The 14,205-nt window shown below is 44.2% G+C and overlaps 1 protein-coding gene across 1 annotated transcript in view; it reads right to left on the bottom strand.

Annotated features, from left to right (window-relative positions):
* The window catches only part of LOC111875763 (connectin), a 641,807-nt gene that overhangs the window by 429,662 nt on the left and 197,940 nt on the right, over positions 1-14,205 (bottom strand). The gene's annotated exons all lie outside the window — the stretch shown is intronic.

Below are 14,205 nucleotides of genomic sequence, written 5' to 3'. Positions count from 1 at the left end.
CTGCTACGCAACTTTTTTATGTAATCAACTTTATAAATTTGAAAGCGTAATGGTTCAAAATGAATTGCAGTGAAAAAGGGTAGTGAAACATGGTCAATTCTTGTATGTAAGAGAAAGCGATTTCTCAAGCTTACAACAAGAGACAGGAAGACACCCTTCAAAGGTTTATTAGTGAGAGCTGCGTTAAAGAATAAGGTAAAGAAATCCTTTGTAAATTCATACTTGGCAGTTGGTACATGCCATAACTTAAAAAGAGTGAAGTTTTTAGGGCCCAAGCGACGCGTAAGCATTTGTCACTTTCTGACAGAAATAGTTGGAGTCAAAAATCCTTAAACGCTTGTAAGCTTTAAGCGGAGTGGAGGAATATCTAATTAAGATACTCCTATTTTTCAAAATGAGCCAATCACTAAAATTTAAGGGCGTGACAGAGCAGTGACGCTGGGGAAAGCAGGAATTGAAGGTTTGAGGAAGCGTCATGTTTTAGCATCATTCGGAAACCAGGGGTCGTGAGAAACAGACGTAAATTCGGAAACCGGTAGGTGATAGAAACAGATGTAAATTCGGAAAGTGGGAGTCGTTAGAATTAGCAGCAAAAAGTTATACACCGGGCTCAGAAACAGTTAAACATAAAGGTTACTGACATTTAAACTGTATCAAAGTGATTAAACAAGTGTTCAATATAATTCGTCCAAAGTTGAGATGTGCTTGTGATTTGTGGTGTTAATTTATTCCTTTCGGAGTTGTGGCCCGTTCAAGGCTCTGAGATAAGAAGTACTCAGCTCTACCAAAACAACAAAACCCCCTCCTTTTGAATTAATCCTGAGATATTTAGCAACAAGAAAGAAGAACCTACTACTAGTGGCGATCCAGCGTGTGAGTGAGAAAGAAGGAAGAAGAGTTAGCAAGGAGGTGGAGAAAAGGGCGGTAAGAGAGAAGTGGCGCCCAAAGTGTGAGCATCAAGCAAGGAGGAGAAAAGGGCGGTAAGAATTGAGAGCAAGCGAATAGGTTCAACATCTACACGTCATGAATTTTTAAATTCATTTTAATATTATCTTCCCACCTGTACGCAGTTCTCCTAATTCCCTTCAGGAATCTTGACTGATATTCTCTGTGCATTTTGCATCTATTCCGTCAACTGTGTCCTCCTCGTTATCATTAACGTAATGAAAAATTTGTGAAGAGTATAATCACTAAGCGCCGCGTCATGTAATTTTCTCTAACTTCCTCTCTCTTAGATCAAAATATTTTCCTCTCTGAACCCTGTTCCCATAATTCTTGATTAACACAGAAACATCAAATTTAACACCCGGAAAGAACAAAAGTAAAATCAGAGATTTACATCCGGTATTCAAGTTATTACGGCACTGGATTGAAGAAGGAACGAGAGAAATCCGGAACAGAAATGAAACAAGCAGGTCCCTTTCAGTACAAATATGTTACAATGGAGAACCGTACGCTTTATTCAGTCGCAAAATCTGAAGCTAACATCTTCATTTCAACGGCACACACAGCGCAGGCTTTTGTACTTCGTGATAACGGCGTTGAAGTCAGCAGTTGCCTTCCTGTCACAGGACAATGGCGTGACACACTTCCGTTTCTGTCGCATTAAACATTCTTAAAACGTACACAATTACCTGATGGTAAAAACGTAAAGCAGTCCCTGAAACAGGCCATGGAGGTCCACACGTTTGTGAGACGTTGAGGCCCCCCACATTTTGCTAAACAACAGTCTCACAGATGACGGTAAGGTTTCCAGCCTTACGCGCCTTTACCCCCCACGAAGATTCCTGGTACACATTTCTGTGAGAGGCTGAGTCTACCCCAGGGCCATACTGCGGCTGGAAGGATTAGGTTAATTGAAAAGAATCCAGTAACTTCATCGGGAATCGAACCCGCATTGTGCCTCAACAAACTATACTACCGAGTGCCCCTTCTACCAGATGTATTTTGGGATTTCTTTTGCATCGGTAATAAAGCTTGCTACTGTGATGTTCAGATGTTGCGTAACTCTGATACACATCTTTGTCTCTTGTTGTCAAAACAGAACTTGGTCAGAAGCTTCACGATTACATCATTATGGAAACAGTAGTACTGTGCGGGAGCGTTACAAATTATGAAACACTCCCTGTAGGTGGATTACATGAAGTCATCAAATAAAAAAGTCGATTAATATCCGATGCAGTTCCACAGGACTAACTCTCTTCAGAGTACGGGGGGCAGGAATACACACCCTTATGGTAGCATCAGCACCCCTCCGCTCTCTACTCAACCCTTCAGTAAGCCATCTAACAAGATCAAGTGAAATTCAAGGAAAGAGCAATGGTGAGGGCCGTATTGGCTGTTGTTTGTGAAAGCACTTCTTTGCTTCTCTCTTTCCAGGCGCCTCGCCTCGAATGCAAAATGAGACTAAGTGGTTCTCTGCAGTAAAACTACATAAAATATTATAATAATGTGGCGTATAGACTCGTTTCCAGGCAAAGGCCGCGAAACGAATAACCCAGTGACATCCGTTGCTAGGCAGCAGATTCTTATTAAGCAGGAATAGATCGCGGCCGCTAGGGAACGGGTCGGTAAACAGGTTCCTGCAGCAAAAAAAAAAAAAAATGCATGAAATTGAGGAACGGTGTTTCTACATGGCCCGTTCCAAGACGTTATAAACAAGGGACAAGGTTAGAGCACAGTTAGTATTCATCTGAACGTCCGGCTATAAAGAGAAGACTAGGAAGTTGGTGTGATATGGCCGCCAGAGTGGAAGCTAGTAAGGTGAAGAACTGAGGCAGTTGGAAGGGAGCCGTTGTTAGAAGCCGTTATCAGGAAACATCTAGTAACAGACTGAGAAGGCTTAGCGTGAGCTGGAGTGAATTTTAAAGTGTGGAAATCAGCTATAGTATTATAGTTATCTGTAGTTACGGCCTCTAAGTAGTCTACAAATAAAATTATACTCGTATGAAACCCCGTCTATAGTCACACATATATGTGACAATATTATTAAAATTGCAGTAGGATACAAAAGTACAGTTTTATAAAGAAATCCAGTCTTTAAAATTAATTCTGAATTGCCGATCAGAGCGTCACAGATTTATGTACTGAATACTGAGCACAAAATAGCACGTTTATTCATCCTTGTATATTTTTCTGAGTGTTCCTCTGATACTTTTTGTTAATTATGTGAGAAAACTATATTTTATAAGTGAACTATGTTTTTTGTTCCATATAAATAGTGTTTTATATCAAATCGCGTAATAAGTCATATGGATACGGCCATATGTACTGAATATATAAAAAACAGAGGATAATAAACCAATCTATGCTCATCCAAAGGAAACAGACCACCAGGAAGACCTAGACGTAAGCGGGAAGATAACAATAAAACAGATCTTAAAAGAGACACGACAGGGCGGTATGTAATGGATTCATCTGGCTCAGGATAGGGACCAATGGTGGGCTCTTGTGAACACAGTAATGAGCCTTTCGGTTCCATAAATTATCGGAAAATTCTTGAGTTGCTGAGCGACTGGAGGCTTCTCAAGAAGAGCTCAGCTCCATATAATTAGTGTGCTGATCCCACGTATGCAGTTCTGTCAAAAAGGATTATTTCGTAAAGTAAATCTATCACTGTAACAAGCCTTGGAGGCCCACAGAATTGTGAGAAGTCGAGGCTTCCACATTTTCTAGACAATAGACTCACTGATGACGGCGAGGTTGTCAGCTTTACACGCCGGCCGCACTTTACCCACAGGAAGAATCCTGGTACTCATTTCTGTCATAGGTTGAGTCAACCCGAGGACCATAGTGCAGCTGGAAGAATTAGATCACTGGTAAAATCCAACGACTTCATCGAGAATCAAATCCGTTACCTTCCGGCTTGTAGCAAGGTTCCTCAACCAACTATGCCACAGCGTTATTTCGTACATAGAGAAATAATGCGATTATTTTTTACTTATTACTTATTGCTTTATTAATTTACCGTTCTTGCTTGAAACGCTTTAAAGACAATTAAGTGTTGCGTTCCTTTTGCAGAGCGTCTTGTTCAGCTCTGGGGGTTGTAAAAACGTCCGCTACTTCATTAAAGTCTCCAGCTCCAACTCCTTTGCTGTCACAGCAGCTTGTCTTTAACCCTATAGCCTATTTGAAGGAGAGAGAAAAACAAAACTCTCCGTCTCTCTCCTCTCACCAGGACTGGATTAGACATCAGCATCTTTACAGAATCAGATTTCTGTAAGCAAATTCATACTACGAGTACACTCCAAGACCCTTATGCTAAGTTTCCGTTTCGTTGTGCGGCGGGATCCAGAGAACATCGAGCGTCGAACTGAGGAATTGGCTGGTCGCACGCATAACGTCATTACTAAATCACATAAATAACATTATCACGTGTAGGGGTGTGTGATCATAGATGGGATTCGGACTGGAGAATGCTTTTGTTGAACACCTACGCGGTCTGTCAATGAACTTCGCGAACTCACTGCGTAAAAGTGCTGAATATTACTGTGATCATCTTCAAAGTACTCCCATTGGGAAGCTATCACCGATGCCAACGCCTATTCCACCCTTTAAAACAATTTTTGAACTGGTTTTGTTGAAAGGCCTTAAGATCTGCAGTCGTATTGTTCCTGATGTCATCAGTGTCAACAAAATGCCTTCATTTCAATATTTCATTTATCTTCAGGAACAGAAAAAAGTCACTGGGGGCCAGATCCGGTGAATAGGGAGAGTGTTCCAGCACAGTTATTTGTTTACTAGCTAAAAACTCCCTCACGGACAGTGCCATGTGAGCAGGTGCATTGTGATGCAAGACAACAAACCACACTAAGATAGAGGGCACTAGCAAAGACTGCCATAGATCAACAAAGGTACGGCTGTGAAACGCTGATATGCCAACGTCATCAAACCATACTGAGGTTTCTGCCCACTGCTGCCACAGCAAGCACATGGTGGCGAGTTGGTGAACTTTATTGTCATACCTCGTATACACACGACTCAGAACTACGTCATTTCATAAATAATGCACGGGTTGGCAACACTGCGGATTAGATGACGCAACAACAGTGAGCCTCACGTCAGTTACAGGTCAGGGCTTGAGAAAGAAGCACGTTATTTTGTTTCCTTTATGATGTACTCTGTTCTTAAAGAACGTGAGTTAGAAATGGAGCCTGCACGGTTCTTGGGTATTGTGACTATTGAAGATCAAAGGTCGTACATTAAGATCGAAACTTTACGTGGAAAAAAACCCGAGAGAAATCCACAGTGCTTTAAGTGAAGTTTGTGGCGAGTTAACAGTGGACCGTAGTACAGTATCTCGCTGGGCTAGTCGTCTTCGTGGCGGTCATGTGAGCATAAACGATGATCCAAGGCTAGGAAGGCCGAAAACATCAACAGATGAGCGAAGTGTGAAACTTGTGTCAGATGCTCTTGAAGAAGATCGTCGTGCGACATGTGAGGAACTTTCTGAAACCACGGGGATTCCACCAACGTCAATATTCCAAATTCTGACAAGTGATTTAATGAAGAGAAAGATTTCTGCGCGATGGGTCCCTCACTGCTTGACTGCTGAACAGGAGCAGAAACGCCTCGACATTGCAACCTTGCTGCAACAAAGATTCGATGTTGAAGGTCAAGCAATCTTGTATCGACTTGTCGCTATTGATGAAACGTGGGTTAGAGACTTTGAACCGGAGCTGAAATCACAGTCCAACGAGTGGAGAGGTCCATCTTCCCCACGACTCAAAAAATTTCGATGATCTCAATTAAAGGTCAAACAAATGATGATCTTTGCTTATGATCACCAAGGAATCATCATGACAGACAGACTTCCGTGCGGGAAAAGTGTCACAGCAGTTTATTATCGTGACTTTATGCAAAATCTGCGCAGAAAAATGCACAAAAACCAACCTCAGTTGCTCGAGGCTGGGCCGATCATTCTCCATGACAAAGCTCGTCCGCACATCGGGAATGTCGTAACAGAAAAGCTGCGCCAATACGGTTCGGAGGTGGTGCCTCATTCTCCTTACAGCCCGGACATGAGCCCACCAGACTTCGACTTATTCCCAAAGTTGAAACAACCTATGCGAGGCCGTCGTTTTCCCTCTCTGGAAGAGCTTTCTGCTGCAGTACCCGAGCCATTCGACAGATAAACAAAGATGGTGTCCTGGATGGAATAGTAAAGCTTCCCACACGTTGGGACTCGGTCATTGAGAAGGAGGGGGACTATACAGAAGGAATGTAAAGAGATATTACATGGACGTAAACAAAAAATTGTGTGCATTATTTCTGAAATGACCTACGTACAAGTTATTACAGCGCTGTCGCTGGTCTACACGCTTTACACATCACTACAGCACAAGCCAAGTCTTCTCAGTAGACTTTCACTGGTCGTTTCCTGGTTTCGGTTCTTAACAAAGGAGATTATTCAACTTCTGTGCTCAATGTCCGGCGAATATCCCACAACTCGTAATTTCGCCTAATTATAGCTCAATTTCGTCCCAGTCCCCCTTTCAGAACTCGACTGAATTCATCGTCAAATCAAAGTCAAAGTCACATTGCGACTGACGGTCAGTCAGTCTTTCTGTCTTGGTGTCGAGCCCAGATTTTGTTTTCTTTCTGTGAAAGTTACTGTCCTGTTCATTTTGGGCGCACTCTCTGACGAGAGGTCGGGTCTGTCATTTCTCAGTCATAGTTTGTGTTAGCAAGTCCATAGTCAGTATTTCCACATATTTACAAATTTAATCTTAATTCCTATTTCTATGAACAATACATACAAGGCCTCTGTCAGTCTAGGCTCAGTACAGCAGACTATGCCCTATTTCTAGTAGTATACGATACCACGGCAGTCTAGTCACTTGAACGATCGTATGCCTGACCGCCACCAAGTTAAGCCTCTTATACTTTCTGTGTCGGGCTTCGCCTTGTCCGATGTTACGAAAATTCTCATTTTCATGATTTTGTATGACTTCTGCTTGTTTCCTGCATAATTTTGTTATAAAGTCAAAAATGTATGGGATTTTAAATGCCATGTGCAAATCGCGAATCGGTGTGTGCCTTGGAAAATTGCCAGTGGTGCGGAGAACCTCGTTTTGCAGGCGCTGCAATTTCACTAGATGAGTGTCTGCCGCGAATTCCCAGGCGGGACTAGCATAAGTCATTACGGATCTAATGAGAGCTTTGTGAAGGGTAATTTTAATGTTAACGCTCAATCGCTCACTTTTGAATAGGGAATATGCCCTAATGAATGTTCTGAAGGCCTTGGCTTCGATCATTTCTATGTGCAATCTCCATGTATCTCTCTTATCGAAGATTACACCTAGATATTTTGCACTATTTACAAATGGAATATTTCATCCATTTAGAGTGAGACAAGACTCAGGCGGTCGACGACTACGAGAGAAGTAGACCCCCTGAGTCTTATCTTCATTAATTTTAATATTCCAGCGCTCACACCAGGTCTCCATTGAGCTCATACCGCGCTGGAGTTTTCTAACAATAAAACCCTCCTTGCGATCTGTCGCATACAGACAGGTGTCGTCCGCAAAGAGTGCCATGTGAACATCATGATGGCGGCCACATTTGGCTCCACTGTTTTTGTCTCGTGTTTACTCACTTCAGTTTTTGAAGAACCACTATCAACAATGAATATAAATAGTAATCCAATGTCGCAGACTCCACTCTTCACTGTTCAGCTACAATCCATGCGACCACACATCTAACTGCCAATTATCTGGACCCACAGTCTCACACACACAAGCAACACTTGAACTAAGGAATCAACGTTTGTCCACTGCTTGTGTGTGTCAAACTGCTCAGTCTGAGGAAACTAAATCCCCTTCAACCCAGGAGGACGGCTTCAAAGAAGTCGGGCGGCGCAAGAGGCACGGTAACAATGAGGCCGCCCCGACCACGAAGAAAAAAGTTGCAGCCACTGAAATCACGACCCCTAAAGAGGTTGACACCCACAACTTCTTCGCCCCCCTGAAAACATCTATGGAGACTGACAGCACTAGTGCAGGGGCCGCCACACCCGAGGAGGAAGTCTCTAGCAAACAGGCAGGCCGCCTCCAATAATACTGACATCAACTACGAATCTCATACAGTTGCAAAAGAAGCTGAAAAAGTAGTTAAGGACGACTTCGAGTTCCGTAGCACAAGAAACGGAACCAGAGTCGTTACGAAAGACATGGCGGATTTCGAAGCCATCAGGTCACATTTCACCAACAATAACCTAGCCTATTATTCCTTTTTCCCCAAATCCCAGAAACCTGTTAAAGCAGTAATCCGACATCTCCCCATCAATACCTCTGGCCAGGACATCTCAGAGGGTCTGGAAAACCTGGGCTTCGATGTTGTTAGCGTCAAACAAATGACGACAACCCGTCCATCCCAATCTAAAGAAGCAATAACCATGAACCTTCCCTTGTTCCTGATAACCTTGCCGAGGACGGCAAAATCACAGGAAATATTCAATCTGCCAAGCCTTTGACACATATCAATCAAGGTGGAGACGTATAGAGCTCAGACTGGACTTACGCAATGTCATAACTGTCAACAGTTTGGCCACGTCTGCGCTAACTGTAAACAACCTCCACGCTGTTTGTGGTGCGGAGGCCACCTGCTTAAGGAATGCCCAGAGAAGGGAAACGCTGCTTCCACCCCAACATGCTGCAACTGCCGGTTGGCAGAGGGAGACAAGCCACATCCAGCCAACTATCAGGGTTGCAGACACGCCAGGGAAGAGCTGCAAAAGAGGAAGGCGAACAGAACGCCGAAAACTGCTACGGAGAGGGTGTTCTCATCGAACCTTGTCACCCCATGTGTGTCCTTCGTGGCGGCACTACGAGGCAACGCAGAACAACAGCGACCGCAGGCAAACCCCGCTCCAATGGCTTGCCCTACAGTAACAAAACAACAAAATGTACCGGCCCCTGCACTGCAGAAAGATAAGGTCAGTCAGTTCAGGCTCCTCATGCAAATATTCAACCTTTCGACAATATGTTGAGAGTTGTGACTGCAGTACAGCAGATCATGACAGAGATCAATGGTGCTGTGTCTGAAGAGGACAAAATAATGGCCATTACAAAAATTGTATTATATCTCATGAAACAAAATGGCCACTAGAGTTCATAGGCCACTCAAAATCATAGCATTTAATGCGAACTGCGTTTGGAGGCAGCGCTATGAGCTCAGTAAACAGCTGCAAGACCTACACGTAGATGTGGCCCTGTTTTCAGAGACACATCTGAAACCTCACGAGAGCTTTCTTTCTTCCAAATTACCACTTTTATAGAATCAACCGTTACTCGGGCAGAAAAGGCGGAACTGCCGTTGCAGTAAGAAAAGGCATTCCCCATAACCATGTAGACCTACCGCCCCTTGTTTCAGTAGAAGCGACAGGGGTCTGCATACCAATTGGTAACAGCGAAGTACTGCTTGCAGCTGTTTATAAATCCCCAGGCAGGGCCTGGAGTGATGCTGACATCACTGAGCTCCTAAGCTTTAGACGTAAGTCTATTTTGGCAGGTGATTTCTCCAACTGTCCTGATTATAACGTCTCGTCACGGACCACATATAAAACACATTTATTCTGTTGTTGTGTTCGTGTCCGTTACCGCGAGAAAGTGTTTACTTAGTTGTTGCCTAGAAACGGCCCTTGTTTATTCGCCTATTTCGCGGTCGTTGCCTAACAACGGTTGTACTCGCTAAAATGTCAGTTCATATCTGCCGGAAAATACATCCAGCCTCATTTATAGAAACCGAACAGTTTTCCTCTTTAAGGAGTAACATAAAACACATGAACACACCGTGTGTGTGCTTCAGCGGTGAAGCAGGTGTTACAATGTGCCACAGCTGTGGCTGTGCGGAGAAATAATTCGAAGCTTTGTTTAGTGTCGGAAAAGAGAAGGAACACGATCCCATTGAAACATTTGAGAAGAGGGATGCGCACTTCATCTGTTCCCGGTATCACGTACTTTTGTGCAGAGTTTGTCTGTCTGTCCATCCTTGTGCGAAAATCACGTTTCAGAACAATACCTTTCTGTGTCCCCACCTCCTTCTCTCTCGTACTGTAACAGATTTAAGAGACAGAATTCAGAAAATTGTTTTCACTATTTCTACAGACCAATTCAAACATCTACCGGCGTTTAGGGAGTGCCGGAATAGCTCAGTCGGTATAGTGACTGGCTACAGGCTTGAAGGTAGTGGAGGTCAGAGTTCTAGTCTAGGTGAAAAGGTAAAGTTGTCCCTGTGCTTAACTAATTAAGCACTACGCCATGAAGGCGTGTGGGGGAGTGGATGTATAGACCCATGTTTTCTTGACCTCGGCACTAGTTGGAGGTGAGTGTTCAGCTTCAATCCCCGGTCGCTTTGCACCCGGTGAAAGAGACCCGGTACCCACTGGATAGGAGAGTGGAGGGGGAAGGTCCAGAACCGCTCTGGACGACATGGGGAAGAGAACATTTTTGGCCATACCTGGATTCGAATTCCGACCCGTCCGTCGTCCAGCTAGTAGCCAGTTGCTATAGCGACTGCGCTACCACGGCTTACCCTAGTCTCGATAGAGGTAAGATTTCACCCTTCTCTGCGTCGTCCAGATCCATCCGTCTTCTATCCAACGTGTACCGGGGGTTATTTTCCCGGCGGTAAAGCGGCCGTGAATCTGACCACTCACTTCCACCTATTTCCAGTGTAAAGAATACATGGATCTATAAACCCAATCGCCCATACGCTTTCATGTCGTAGTGCTTAATTAGTTAAGCACGGGAACAACTTTACAGTTGTCGTCTTTGAGGACGACACGGAATTAATGAATTCGGTGAACGAAAATACGAAATGGGCTAACAGAGAGTAAATATTCGGGCAGCTGCTAGTTGCTCGCCGATCCACTAGCAAGAGAACGCTCGCTAGATATCGGCACTGCAAGTGATTGTTTCGTAGTGATATACTGAGGTGCCCAAAGTTTCACTGCTCACAGAAGTGGGTCACAACAGGATATAAAGAGATTAGTGTATGGTAGTTGTTTCATGGCCGGTCACGGTAGCCGAGCGGTCTAAGGCATGTACAGTCTTCGCTCGCTTGGAAACCGGGATCGTGGGTTCGAATCTCACTCAGGGCAGGGATGTTTAGTTTGTGTGTGTGCGTTTTCCTGTGTTTGTGTAGAGGTATAGGTCTTGCTACGAGCCGATCACCCGCCCAAGGAGCCCTACCGAATGTGTAAGATCAGGAAAAAAACTGAAATGAACGGAGAAGTTCATGAAGGTAGGCCTAGGCCCACTGGAGCTGAAGTGCCAAGGAAAGAAATGTGGCACTTTATAGGAAATTTTGCGACTATGAATCTGTACGCCCATATGCACGCTGAATGTCCCGCCCACTTCACCCTCCTTGATTCGATCATCCTAACAATATTTGGCGAATGGCGCGAATTATACAAAAAACAAACTCCGTGGCCTGCAGTCCGCAAGCGAACTATACCGACCAAGCGACCGCCGCTTGTCGGTGAAGTTAGTGCCAAATTTAGCGGACAGAGGGTGTCGCGTGGTGAGCGCAACGGATCCCCACGGCCGTTCATCTCGGTTTTCTAGACCGGAGCCACTATTTCCTTGAAGTAGCTCCTCAATTATCCTCACGAGGCTGAGTGGACCCCGTTCCAGACCCACTACTTCTCAGAAAATCTGGTAGCGCAGGGAATCGATCTTGATCTGTAGCCAGGAAGCCTGATCACTAGATCACAGAGACTGCATCGTGATTTTTTCTGTAGCTTCGTCTTACTTTCTCTCACATCCAAATTTTCTCCTGAACATCTTGTTCTCAAACAGGCCTACCCCCAATGTGTGCCCTTAGCCTAGGGCGACAGACCAAACTTGATGTCCATGTAAAACAGGTTAATTTTCTGCCTTGTGTAATTACGTCAATCTTTCGAATGTTTATGTAGGAGTCGGGAACAGAAAAGAATATGAACTGAGTTACAAAAAGGTTACAGGCTAGTGACAATGTTGATCGAAGGCGTTTGAATTTCGTTGAAATTTTCAAGGATTAACTGTCCCTGCAGCAGAACCTTGCATTCACCATAGCGAAAGTGACTGAACATACAAGATTATTTAAAAGTTTATGTGTTTCTTGTTTTGTGTATGGCGGTCGGCTTAGTTAGTTGGTTATTGGAGAGGGTGGGTTTCCCCATGCACTGAGACCTGTATTGGTCCATTGTGCTGCCCTCTATGATTTATACCAGTCTCTATATCCTACCGGTACTGGTGCTTACCATCAGTCCCGCCCAGCCAGTAAGACCGGCTCTACTAGCTGAGAGGTATCTATAATGCTTCCCTCATCTACCAGAGGTATTAGAGACTGCTGTTGGATGGGAAACGTCCGGTAATTTGACTCAGTGACCTCCTTTGGAGATATGAGGTTATTTTACGTGCCGTAAAGCTACGACACGGGACCCACGGCTTAAAGTCCCTCCCGGAGGACTTGTTCCCTGAAATTTTCCGCCCTTAAAAATTCGACGACGTCCGCCGGGTATTTGAACCCGCGTACTGCGAGTCATGAGGTGGGAACGTTACTTCTAGACTACGGAGGCCGCTGTGGCGGTCGGCTTAGTACCGTCTGTTACGATTTCTAGGTTATCTTCATTGTACTTATGTGCCCCGGGTTATAAGTATCATAAAATTTCTTGGAGTAGTTTTCGACCTAAAGCGAAGCATAGAAAGGAAACAAGTTTCATGCAGGATGGTTCAGGAATTCAAACAGGGGCGGGGTGAATTCAAAGACAAACAGACAGCATGCAGATAACATAAGTCTAAATAACTAACTGCACATAGCTGAGCCTCTCTTCAGAAACCGTCAGATGTGAAGGTACTCAAGAATTTCTCAAACATTTTATGGAAACCGAAGGTTCATTTCTGTTTTTAAAGGAGTCCTCCACTGGTCCCTATCCTGAACCAGATCAATCCGGTCCATCCTATCCCTTTAAGATCCATTTTAATATTGTCCACCCACCTACATCTTGTTCTTCATAGTGGTCTCTTTCCTTGTGGTTTTCCCAGAAACATCCTATATACGTACAATCCTCTTCCCTCCCATTCGTCCTACATGTTCTCCCCATATAATTTTCCTTGACTTCATTATTCCAATTATAACCGGCCCCCGGAAATAAAGAGTTCATTTAACGTTCTTGCTTTGAAGAAAAAGTTAAAATAAGCGCCTAGATCGTCGGCGGTTACTTAACTGTAGGGGCGTTCCCTCTCCTCTTCCTTTCTGTCTACGGCTGTACAGCAGTAAACGTGGTGACTTGTTAGAAACGCGCATGCGCTGGGATGGATCGTCGCATGCCTTGCAAACGGGAGCTGTGAAACCGAGAAAACGACTACTGTAGGAATATATTGTCAGAGAACTGCAACAGCATGCAGACCGCTTACTGTGCAACCGTATATGCACGCTTATGTTTTGAAACCCTTTCACAAGGTATAATGTGGGAGGATTTTTACTAGTCCTCTCCCTAAGAGTTTCAGCTCTAAGCTACTTGACGGATTTCAATTAAATTGTGTACTGACGGTCTACACTAAATAATGCATAAGCCAGTTTCATTTTGATTCATGATGGTGCGATAAAACAACCCATAAAAATGTAAATCTATCTCTTAACAAGCCTTGGAGACCCACTGTGTTATAAGATGTCGAGGCTCCGACATTTTTCTAGACAGTTGACTCACAGATGGTGCTGAGGTTGTCAGCCTTACGCGCAGGCCCCCCGCCCGCTCTTTACTCCCAGGAAGATTCCTGGTACCCATTTCTGTTACTTTTGATTAAATTCAAATTGATTAGTTATAAAAATTTGAACCTAAAAAGATATGGAGAGATGTGTGACATAGGATGTGGATGACTGAATTAAGATTAGCTTCATAATTTGAACGTTCACTCAATTATATAGGAAGGTAAAGGTCAAGTAGGTTAACATGATCAGAACACGTAGCGCGAAAGAGGTTACAAATGTTCTTGTTTTTAAGTAATTAATTTTAGCGTATTTAAGAGCCGCGCCATAGCTCAAGTGGTTAGTCACTGGCTTCCCACCGCGGCGGCCCGGGTTCGATCCCGGGTCCGGTCAATTGGGATTTGTGGTGGACAAAGTGGCTCTGGGGTAGGTTTTCTCCGAGTACTTCGGTTTCCCCTGTCAATCTTCATTCCACTAATTGCTCCACAATCACCCTCACCTGTCACCTGGGGT

This window comes from Cryptotermes secundus, unplaced genomic scaffold (genome assembly GCF_002891405.2).
Source record: "Cryptotermes secundus unplaced genomic scaffold, Csec_1.0 scaffold667, whole genome shotgun sequence".
NCBI lineage: Eukaryota > Metazoa > Arthropoda > Insecta > Blattodea > Kalotermitidae > Cryptotermes > Cryptotermes secundus.
Note: the sequence above shows the minus strand (reverse complement) of the source record. Positions and strands in the feature narration are given on the sequence as shown.